The 12839-nt window shown below is 37.4% G+C and overlaps 1 pseudogene; it reads left to right on the top strand.

Moving 5' to 3' along the window:
* The first annotated feature begins 2345 nt into the window (after window positions 1–2345).
* The window catches only part of LOC133752676 (E3 ubiquitin-protein ligase makorin-1-like), a 112578-nt pseudogene continuing 102084 nt past the window's right edge, over window positions 2346–12839 (top strand).

Here is a 12839-nt window from a genome sequence, read left to right on the forward strand (position 1 = left end):
GGGGGAGGGACAGCTTGGCAAACTGCTTTTGAAGTTCCACACAGAAAAAAAGAGAAGGTATAGAGGAACAGAGAGGTTGGGCACCCCTCTAGCCACCTTTTCTCTTCCTCACAGTATTTGTTGAACTCATTACTTAACATAGAGTTACATGTGTACACAAATGTGTATAAAGTCAATTGAAAATAGATCTTGGTAAAAAATAAGAGTGGGAGCCAGCGCCGTGGCTTAACAGGCTAATCCTCCGCCTTGCGGCGCCGGCACACCGGGTTCTAGTCCCGGTCGGGGCACTGGATTATCTCCCAGTTGCCCCTCTTCCAGGCCAGCTCCCTGCTATGGCCCGGGAAGGCAGTGGAGGATGGCCCAAGTCCTTGGGCCCTGCACCCGCATGGGAGACCAGGAGAAGCACCTGGCTCCTGGCTTCGGATCAGCGTGATGCGCCGGCCGCAGCGGCCATTGGAGGGTGAACCAACGGCAAAAAGGAAGACCTTTCTCTCTGTCTCTCTCTCTCACTATCCACTCTGCCTGTCAAAAAAAAAAAAAAGAGTGGGAATAAGAGATGGAGGAAGAAGTTTGTAGCTGCAAAGCTGTATAGTTCTGCATACATTCCTAAAGACTTACTTCTAAAGGTACAGTTTAAAAATTTGTCATGGGACCCCAAATCCCATTAATCTAGGTGGGTGGCAAAAATGCCATCTTAACTGTTAAAGTGATCATATAGATAGTATTAAGCATTAAAAGGATCATATAAATAAGATCAAGGGTCTGGTAATAATAATAGATAGAATTAAAAAGGAGAGGATGTTCCAACATGGGAAGCAGTCCACACAGCAGACTCATAGAGTGACAATAACTTTAAATAGCACTCTGACCTCAGAATCAGCCCTTAAGGCATTCTGGTCTGGCTGAAAAGGCCATGAGAGCATTTCAGGCATGGAAATTCAAGACACTATGGCAAAAAATGTCTTACATGAGGGATCTCTGTGAGTGAGATCCCAGTGGAAAGAAGTGGCCATTGAAGAAGGATCTACTTTTCTCTGAAGGGAGGAGAGAACTTCCACTTTGCTTATGGCCTTATCTAAATTCTGAAAGAGATTGTGGATTCAAAATGCTTCCATAGTCTTGGAAACCTTACATCATATATAAGAGTGTTAATTGTTAAATTAACAACAGGAGCCACTGTGCACTTACTTCCCATGCAGGGCTTCTGTCCTAAATGAGTTGTATTATGAGTTAACTGTAAAACCTGTTCTCAAATATTTTGTGTGTGTGTGTGTGTGTGTGCAAATTGTTGAAATCTTTACTTAGTATAGAGCCTGTCTTCTGTGTATAAACTTAATTGAAAATGAATCTTAATGGAGAATGGGGCAGGGAATGGGAGGGAGAGGAGGAGGTGGGGTGGGAGTGCAGGTGGGAGGGTGGGCATGGTGGAAAAAATCACTGTATTCCTAAAGGTGTACCTATGAAATTTGTACTCATTAAATAAAAGGTTTCTTTGGGAAACAATTTTTAAAAAACATAAAAAATTAAAAAATAAATTCTATAATTTTGGATGATGTGCCTTTTGATGAATGACTTCTCGGTGCATGCTACCCTGGTTGCTAAACCTTTAACAGCTGTCATGTAAGATAGAATCAGTAGGAGGACAGAGATAGAGAAGATGGCATGGAGCTCTGTGCTGACAGTCACAAAAGCACACTTGGGCCAGAAATGAGTTACTGCTGCCATGCTTCTCCTCGTTCTTTACACCACCTGGAATTGTCCCAAATAGGCAGAAAAAGTGTACCAACTCTGGCCTGTATTCCCACAAATGATTAAGAGATGGCTGCATAAAGAGTGTTTTAGGTCAAATCCTATGACTCTGAACTTCAAGAAGCATGTAGGGGTGTTCAAATATTTCTTGCATGCTGTAATTTGGTTGTACTCAAATATTGCTCAAGATCACTCCCAAATACCTGAAAATCATTCCAAGGATACAGTCACTATTAAAATTAATTTTGACTTAAGCTATGTAGTTCACACACTATAATTTTCAAAAGTGTGGATATTATAACACCTAATTCCTATGCCATGTCTCTCTTTTGCCGCCAGAACCAACTATGCTACCATATCTTCTTTTTCTACTAGGGGAAAAAAAATCTGATTCCGTCTCTTTTCCTCTCATTAGCCGTGGCCACAAGGTATGATTTTTGTCATTACCAATGAGTGTTCCTACAGGCCATCTTGCCCACATGCAACCAATGCTTCATATTTAGACTTCAGAGAAAACCCCATTGGTACAGTTAGAAATGACATAGATACACACTAAAAATCTTAGAAAAGCTCCTAACGCAGCAGCAGCGACAAAGATGTTTTCTTCTAGGAGTCCTTCTCAAGGAGCCAGTGCTGGTGAAATGTTCGTCTGTAAGAAGATGCTTCAGAATGCAGAACAAAGTGGGAACAAGACAATTGTAAGTAGTAACCTTTGCCTTTCTCCTTCAATTACACTTTAAAGGACTATGTCTGTTTTGTTCAGTGTCGTATCTTGATAAGCATTGAAGTAAAATATTGATGAAATGAGTAAATGTAGATAAATAATGAGACAATTGGTCAATGAAAAAAATTGTGATAAGAATACTTAAAATGAGATACTACCATTCAACAAAATTTTAATACAGCACTGTTAAGTATTGGCACAATGTTGCTTCTCTAGAGCTTATTATCTTGCATAACTGAAATTCTATACCCATTGAACAACTACCATGCACTTCTCTGTTTCTCCAGTCCCTGACAACCACCATTCTACTCTGCTTCTATGAATATTTTAGAATTCTCATATAAATGGAATTGTGCAGTGTTTGTCCTACTGCGTCTGGCTTATTTCACTTAAAATATTGTCTTCAGAGTTCATCCATGTCTTAGGTTTCATTTCTTTTGAAAGCTGAATAATATTTTGTTGTATGTAAAAATCACATTTTCTTTCTCATTTATCTGTTGATGGTCGTTTCCACATTTTAGTTATTGATTTTATTATAATACCTAACATTTGTTGATGAATATATATCTCTTGGGCATTGTTCAGTTTCTTTAGATGAATTAACTTACTTAATTCACACAGCAACTATATAAACTGTAATATTGCCATCCCCATTTTAGAAAAAAAGGAAGTGGAATTACAGAAATAAGTAATTACCCCAGAGATCATAGCTAATAAGTCACAAACCATGGCTATGTATGTAAGCAGCTTTTCTCCAGATAAAGAGACACACACACACAGAAATTCCAAACCCTAGAGCTGACTGCCATGACTAGAATATTCAGCTGCAAAGTTTTTCTACGTCTGTCCTATATTTCAGAATTGTATTAGTCCATGAATCATGGACAATCTATTCAATAAATGGTGCTGGGACAACTGGATTTCCATGTGTAGAAGCATGAAGCAAGACCCCTACCTTACACCTTACAAAAAAATCCACTAAACATGGATTAAAGATCTAAATCTATGACCTGACACCATCAAATTATTACAGAACACAAGAAACCCTGCAGGATATTGGCACAGGCAAAGATTTCTTGGAAAAGACCCCAGAGGTACAGGCAGTCAAAGCCAAAATTAACAATTGGAATTACATCAAATTGAGAAGTTTTTGTACTGCAAAAGAAACAGTCAGGAAAGTGAAGAAGCAACCAACAGATTGGGAAAATAATATTTGCAAACTCTACTACAGATAAAGGGTTGATAACCAGAATCTACAAAGAAATCAAGAAACTCCATAACAACAGAACAAACAACCCACTTAAGAGATGGGCCAAGGACCTCAATAGACATTTTTCAAAAGAGGAAATCCAAATGGCCAATAGACACATGAAAAAAATGTTCAGGATCACTAGCCATCAGGGAAATGAAATTCAAAACCACAATGAGGTTTCACCTCACCCCAGTTAGAATGGCTCACATACAGAAATCTACCAACAAAGGATGCTGGAGAGGATGTGGGGAAAAAGGGACACTAATCCACTGTTGGTGGGAATGCAAACTGGTTAAGCCACTATGGAAGTCTGTCTGGAGATTCCTCAGAAACCTGAATATAACCCTACCACATGATCCAGCCATCCCACTCCTTGGAATTTGCCCAAAGGAAATTAAATTGGCAAATAAAAATAAAGCTGTCTGTATCTTAATGTTTATTGCAGCTCAATTCACAATAGCTAAGACATGGAATCAACCTAAATGACCATCAACTGGGTAAAGAAATTATGGGATATCTACTCTATAGAATACTATACAGCAGTAAAAAATGAAATCCAGTCATTTGCAAGAAAATGGAGGAATCTGGAAAACATCATGCTGAGTGAAATAAGCCAGTCCCAAAGGGACAAATATCATATGTTCTCTGTGATTGTTGACAACTAACTGAACACCAAAAAGGAAACCTGTTGATGTGAAATGGACACTATGAGAAACAGTGACTTGATCAGCACTTGTCCTGACTGTCGATGAATAACTTAATACTTATCCTTTTTAGTATTTTTTTGTTCTAGTTAATACCATTGGTTGAACTGTGTAATTAACACACAATTATCCTTAGGTGTTTAAATTTCAGTGAAAAGTGATCCCTGTTAAATATAAGAATGGGAATAAGAAAGGGAAGAGATGTACAGTTTGGGACATGCTCAATTGGACTTGCCCTAAACGGTAGAGTTAGAAATGTGCCAGGGGATTCCAATACAATCCCATCAAGTTGGCATGTACCAATGCCATCTCACTAGTCAAAGTGATCAGTTTCAGTTCACAACTGATCATAATGAAAGCATCAAGAGTCAAATGGATCACATAAAGAAGACAAGTGTCTGCTAATACTAATTGAAAGAATTAAAAATGAGGGAACGATCTAACATGGGAAGTGGGATACACAGCAGACTCATAGAATGGCAGATGTCCTAAATAGCAGTCTGGCCTCAGAATCAGCCCTTAAGGCATTCAGATCTGGCTGAAGAGCCCAGGAGAGTATTTCAGGCATGGAAAGCCAAGACACCTAAATGAAAGATCTCTGTGAGTGAGATCCCAGCAGAAAGAACGGGCCATCAAAGAAGGAGGTATCTTTCTCTGAAGGGAGGAGAGAACTTCCACTTTGACTATGACCTTGTCTAAATAAGATCAGAGTTGGCAAACTCAAGAGGCTTCCATAGCCTTGGCAGCTCATGACTATAGCCTAGGGTGATTACAGACGCCATAAACAAGAGTGTCAAGTGTTAAGTCAACAACAGGAGTCACTGTGCACTTACTCCCCATGTAGGATTTCTGTCCTTAATGTGTTGTACAATATGAATTAATGCTATAACTAGTACTCAAACAGTACTTTACACTTTGTGTTTCTGTGTGGTGCAAACTGTTGAAATCTTTATTAATATATACTAAATTAATCTTCTGTATATAAAGATAATTGAAAATGAAAATAAGAAAGTTTCAGTTTTCAAAGGGTCATGATGTTCAGTAGCAACCACAACTCATTTTACTTTCAACAATCACCGTCAGCAAATAACATTAATTGAGTAGATACTACATATCAGGCAGTGTGCATACTTTAAAGACATTGCTATGTTTATCTTCAGAACTTTATATCACTATTCCTTCTCCATCTAGAAACATGATACACATCTATAAATGTCTCTTAATCCTTTACTGGCTTTGGCTCATGAGGGATAAATTTGCTCTAAAATATTATGTTTCTGCCATTGACATAACCTGTGTTAGTTTTCTAATTCTACATAACACTATTATCCCAGCATTATCACTTAAAACAACACACATTTATTATCTCACAATTTCAGTGAGTCAGGATTCTTAGCATGACAATAACTGAGTTCTCAGAGAAGTTAAAAAAAAAAAAGTATTGGCCAGGCCTGGGTTCTCATATAAGACTCGCTGGGAAAGGATTTACTTCCAAGTTCATATAGTTGTTGGCTGTATTCAGTTCCTCTTGGCATGCCAGAATGAAGCTTCTGGCTATCAACCAGAGGTCACCCACGTTTCTTGGTATGTGGGTCTCTCCACACTATAGACTATAACATGGCAGCTTGCTTCTCCCAGCTCATCAATGAGATAAGAGATTCCAACCACATGGAGCTTGCTATTTTATATAAAATAATCATAGACATACAATTAAGTACATGGTATCACATTGGCTATATTCTACTTGTTGGAGAAAAGTTACAGATCATGCCCACACTGAAGTGGAGTAAATTATATGAGTTTATAAATACCAGTAATCAGAGATAATGAAGATGACTTAAGATCCTGGCTACCACACACCTATATGTATTTCGATAGTTTTTTTTTTTTTTATCAATTTCTGACAGTTATATCTCTGTTGGTGTATCTATGAGATTTTGTGCCATCCTCACCACATGCTCAATCCTATATCTTTGACCTTATATTTTAAATTCATCTTAGGTGCAATCAGGAATTTTAAGCCTGTAGATAAATCCAAATGATGAATTTCACAGAATAATAGGTCTTGAAGACAGGATTCCGTGTTTTCTGAACAGCAGAGAGTTTACACTTCTAATTTTGGTTTGGAAAATTAAATCATTTAAGTTAATTTTCTTTACATTGGAAAGGGTCACTTGAGTGTTCCTTTTATTTATACAAATGTAGGATGAGTAAACTTTAGCAGTTAGACATGAGCTGCACCTCCCATCACACTCTAACTCCTCATGTATGTAGTTAAAAAAACTGCTGACTCCCACAGTATGAGAGTAATTGCTACCCCAGCAGTAGACTCAAATAATGTTCTAGGCAATGGCTATGACCTTCTTGGTAGAATAGTGTACTGTGGGATTCATGTCGACTCTCACAATTATTGCCACCTTGGGGAATACTGTTAGAATGTGATGTCAGTGAGATCCAAAGAGTTCAAAAGAATGATTCAGAACCAAAAGTCCTGGAAAAATGGAAACCAATCTCCTTGCCACTTGCTTATTTTATAGAAATGGTCAAGTGATTTTCTCATATGACAAAGAGTAGTAAATTTAGTTGAAGACATCCAAACCATTTTCTATGGAATTTTTTCTTGACCATATCTCATTATAGATGTTTTGTTTCCTAAGATACTTTCAATTAGGTTCCTTATAGCTGTTAGTGCCAAGGGGATACAAATGAAAATGACCCCAGGAGTATATTGTCCTTACTCTTCCATGTTTTTTTTTTTCTCCTGAAGTACAGCAACCATCAAACATAAAGCCTGGACTTCATGGTCTATGAACTATGTGTAAAACCTTGAAATTGGTGTGCTTTCATTATCCTAAAATGTAATAAACCAACCTTTGAAGTTGCTTCAACAATATTTGCAATTTTTTCAGCCAACTGATTTTATGTTTGGTCAATTAAAATAGAATTGCTCGTTGACAAACAGGTTTTCAGACTTACTGAAAACAGCAAGGTAAGACAGTTAGATGTTTTCTTGGTATTTTGCAAAGATAATGGATTGTGGTACTTAATTTCTTATTTTTAGAGGATATTAACTTCAAAGCAAAATTTTAATAATATTAGATTGCATAGATGTATTTTTATTTGCACCCAAAGTTTTTCCAAGGAGCCAGAGAAATATTAAATGATTTCTAAAGTGTTTACACTTCTATGTGAAGCAAGCAAGTGCATCTTTATACGTTCTCTGAAAAGAAGTATAGGCATTTTTCTTCTTTTAATTACCATTTGGGATTATTTCATCTGTAGAGCCCAAATCATTGTATTTTAACAAATGTCATTTTACAGGTATCCTTTTATTAAATATATCAATCTAGATTTAATGTAGGACCCAAAGTGCATTACTGAAAAGGGAGTAATACTAGTGCTTTCATTTTTGTCAAGGAGAAGTCAGTCTTTCTTCTTTATACAGTGAAAATATAGATTAAACCATTAGTGCAAATTAAAGATTGTTACAGCAAAAATATCCAAAAACTAGTCGGAGGAGTTGCTATAGACCCCTCCAAACCTGCATGCACTTTCCAGATGTACAAAAAGCCAATCATTGATACTGGGATGGTGGGCGAAATTAGGTGTTAATTGCAAAGCATAGAGCAAGGAGGCGGGCAGCTATTGGTTAATTCCTGGGCTTCCCAAGGGGTAAGCAGGGAAAGTTCTTACAGATTGATGATGCGGCTGAGAGGTGACTGTTCAGCACATGTCCAAGTTCCTGGTTGGTCAGTGGTGCTCGTGGCCTTCCATTGATCGGTCAGCATTGCCATGCTTTTCAGGGAATTTTTATGATGGCATAATGGGCTTCCCTCAGTCTAGGGGCTAAAGGCAGATGGTAGTGCCTTTCTGCTCCTGACCTGGAATTCCACTAAATAAACTTCTTGAGACAATAGAAGCCATCAAGTTGTTATCTATTGGAGAAACAAATTACTTCCTCAGTCTAGTGATTAGAACTTTGCAGGGTCAGCTGTTCCACTCTAAATCCATTGAGTTAATTTTATTATCAAAAGGCAGGGCAAGGACATTTAAGGCTAAGGGAGGGCAGCTAGGAGACGGGGCTGATGGTATTTATCATCTTCATTCAAGGCACTGTTTAGTGGCTCCATTTCAAAAGGATATGAAATTTTTGTGAAAATCATGAAAATTAGTGTGATTGAGTTTGATCCAATTTTTTACAATTTCTAATGCTAAAATCCATTAGTAGCTTTTAAACGGAAACACTAAAATTCATCTATTACATATACATATACCCTCATACCAATTAACTAACCACAAATCCATTATCTGAAATGTATGTGTGTCAATATTATACATACAAAAAGGTACACGTACTCACACACGTTTTTTTCCAGAAACATAAAACTTTTCCTTGAAATTGGTTCTTTCATATACCATAAATGTTCAAGCTTTTACTCTCTGCCTGAAGAAGCAAATTACTGCTGCTCATTTTGCTCTCTGTTTCACTTTACCCATGTTTTAATAAATCCTCTTCAAACATAAGAGTATAAAGAAGGAATTCAGAACATAGCTTTCTACAATTGGTGACTATTTTTAGAAATGTTGCCATATATTACTGGGAGAAAACAAAGCTAATAAAAATTAGAATGATTGCCATCCATTTTAGTTAAATTTAGAGAAGATAATCTTTTGAAAGATGGAATTGTTCCTTAACCCAATCAGCCAATCGGTGTCTTTTAACTGGACAGTTCAGGCCATTAACATTCAATGTGACTATTGAGAAGGAGTAACTTTGCCATGCCATTTCCCAAAGATATTTTCTAATATATGCTTTGAACTTCCTGTGATCTTTTGCTGTGACGTTTCCTTCCTTTACCTTCTTTCATATTGATGACCGTGTTTCTGTGTTTCTGTGTGTAACACATCTTTAAGCATCTTTTGCAGGGCTGGACGAGTGGCGACGAATTCTTCCAATTTCTGTTTGCTGTGAAAGGTCTTTATTTCACCTTCATTCACAAATGAGAGCTTTGCAGGATATAATATTCTGGGCTGGCAGTTTTTTCTCTCTTAGTACCGGGGCTATATCTCACCATTCCCTCCTAGCTTGTAGGGTTTCTGATGAGAAGTCAGCTGTGAGTCTAATTGGAGATCCTCTGAGAGTAATCTGAGGTTTCTCTCTTGCACATTTTAGAATCTTTTCTTTATGTTTCATTGTGGTGAGTTTAATTACAATGTGTCGTGGTGAGGATCTCTTTTGGTCATGTTTACTAGGGGTTCTATGAGCTTCCTGTACTAGGATGTCTCTTTCCTTCTCCAAACCTGGGAAATTTTCTGCTAGTATGTCACTAAAAAGGCCTTTTAATCCTTTCTCCCTCTCCATGCCTTCAGGAACTCCCTGAACCCGAATGTTGGTTTTTTTAATAGTATCCTATAGATTCCCAACAATATTTTTTAGATTTCTGATTTCCTCTTCTTTTCTTTGGTTTGACTGTTTCCTTTCCTGTTCCCTGATCTGATCAGCTCTTGTCCTGACTGTTGATGTACAATGTAATACTTTATCTTTTTAGTATTTTTGTTGTTGTTGTTGTTCTAGTACTAGTGGTTGAACTCTGTAATTAACACATAATTATTCTTAGATGTTTAAATTTTAACTGAAAAGTGATCCCTGTTAAATATAAGAGTGGGAAAAAGAGAGGGAGGAGATGTACAATTTTGGACATGCTCAATCGCACTTGCCCCAAATGGTGGAGTTAGAAACGTGCCAGGGGATTCCAATACAATCCCATCAAGGTGGCATGTACCAATGCCATCTCACTAGTCCAAGTGATCAATTTCAGTTCACAAGTGATCACTCTGATAGGTCTAAGAGTCAAAGGGATCACACAAACAAGTCAAGTGTCTGCTAATACTAACTGATAGAATCAAAAAGGGAAAAAACGATCCAACATGGGATGTGGGATACACAGCAGACTCAGAATGGCAGATATCCTAAATAGCACTCTGGCCTCAGAATCAGCCCTTAAGGCATTCAGATCTGGCTGAAGAGCCCATGAGAGTATTGCAGGCATGGAAAGCCAAGACACCCTGGAAAAAAAATAGAAGACCTAAATGAAAGATCTCTGTGAGTGAGATCCCAGTGGAAAGAACAGGGCCATCAAAGAAGGAGGTAACTTTCTCTGAAGGGAGGAGAGAACTTCCACTTTGACTATGACCCTATCGGAATAAGATCAAAGTCGGCGAACCCTAAAGGCTTCCATAGCCCTGGCAACTCATGACTAGAGCCTAGGGAGATTACTGATGCCATAAACAAGAGTGTCAAATTGTTAAGTCAACAACAGGAGTCACTGTGTACTTACATCTCATGTGGGATCTGTCCTTAATGTGCTGTCCAATGTGCAGTGATGCTATAACTAGTACTGAAACAGTATTTTACACTTTGTGTTTCTGTGTGGGTGCAAACTGATGAAATCTTTACTTAGTATATACTGAATCGATCTTCTGTATTTAAAGATAATTGAAAATGAAAAAAAAAAAACCCCTGGTGTTAAATTGGAAATTGCATAGAAAATTAATCAATTTTTAAAAAATATCATGTAGGATCTCTGTCTTTAATGTGCTGTACACTGTTAATTTAATGCTATAACTAGTACTCCAACAGTATTTTTTCACTTTGTGTTGCTATGTGGGGGCAAACTGTTGAAATCTTTACTTAATATATACTAAACTGATCTTCAGTATATAAAGAGAATTGAAAAAGAATCTTGATGTGAATGGAAGGGGAGAAGGAGAGGGAAAGGGGAGGGTTGCAGGTGGGAGGGAAGTAATGGGGAGGGAAGCCATTGTAATCCATAAGCTGTACATTGGAAATTTATATTCCTTAAATAAAAGTTAAAAAAAAAGAAAGATGTAATTGGGGCCAGCGCCATGGTGCACTAGGTTAATCCTCCGCCTGTGGCACCGGCATCCCATATGGGCGCTGGTTCTAGTCCCAGTTGCCCGTCTTCCAGTCCAGCTCTCTGCTGTGGCCTGGGAGGGCAGTGGAGGATGGCCCAAGTGCTTGGGCCCCTGCATCCACATGGGAGACCAAGAAGAAGCACCTGGCTCCTGGCTTCGGATCGGCACAGCGCCGGCAGTGGCGGCCATTTGGGGAGTGAACCAATGGAAGGAAGACCTTTCTCTCTGTCTCTCTCTCTCACTGTCTATAACTTTACCTGTCAAATAAATTTAAAAATATATATATTAAAAATAAAGATGAAATTGTACTTGTTTCTAAAACCTAAGAAACATGCAAACAACATTTTTGTATGTGGGGTCAATTACTAGTTCTGTTATTTCATTAAACAGATGAGAACATGTATAAGAAAAAGTATGCAATGCTTATTGAAATTCACTATGTAAGCATTAAAAGTCCTATGATGTTATTGATCAAAACATCGTAAAATCAAAACTTCCAAAAACACTCTAAGCAACAGACTAATAGTGGTTTACTTCAAAGACCAACAATTTTAAATACTGTCAAGAATTTCTAAGTAAATATGATAATCTAAGCTAATGAGAGAATGCTCTACTTTTACTTCAAATACATATAAATACTAGAAAAGCATAACTCCTAAAATGCTTGAATGAATTATTGAACTTGAAATCAAAAAAGGAAAATCGTCTTTGTTGCATAAAGACAGAACTGTAGTTCATATTGGGAAACAAGAGCTGGAGTTGATGAGCTTGTGAAAGATTTTGGCTCAGGTATAAGCTTTCTATCAATGCGTCATGTTGTACCAATCTGCAATTTTTAAATGGCTCCAGAGAGCTTAGCAGCTTCCAGTAACAAAGAGGTATTTTTTATTCATGTTGTAAGTCCATTAGGGATTATCTCCAATTCTACTCCATTTGTTTTCCATCCAAGGACCAGACAATGGCATATCTCTGTATTTGATATTAGTATCCCATATTAAAAGGAAAAAATGGAGGAACGATATGATGACTCTTAAAGATTTTGGTTGAAAGTGGTGCATGGCCTTTCTCCTTACATTGTTTTTCCAAAGTAAGTCATAAGGTGAAGCCTGATGTCAACAGGACAAGGATATATAATTGTCTAATAGGAGAGGCAGTGATGTAAAAGAAAAATTAAATATAGTCAATAATTTAGTAATTGCTAGTGTAAGCACTCTATGCGGTAATACAGATACTACACAGATATAATTTCAGGTAAAAATAATGTAACTACAGGAGGATATTGCATAATCATAAACAGAAGAAGAAAGAGAAATGGTATAACCATAAAGTCCTTGTAAGTCTTAACATCTATCCTAGAAATCTACTAGGTAATATATTGATAAAATTATAAGGTGAAGTGTACAAATCTTCCATTTTGTGTAATGAGAGATTTTAATACACTTTCCCCCAGAAATCAATTGAGCAATATAACCAC

The sequence above is a fragment of the Lepus europaeus genome, chromosome X (genome assembly GCF_033115175.1).
Source record: "Lepus europaeus isolate LE1 chromosome X, mLepTim1.pri, whole genome shotgun sequence".
Taxonomy (NCBI): Eukaryota; Metazoa; Chordata; class Mammalia; order Lagomorpha; family Leporidae; genus Lepus; species Lepus europaeus.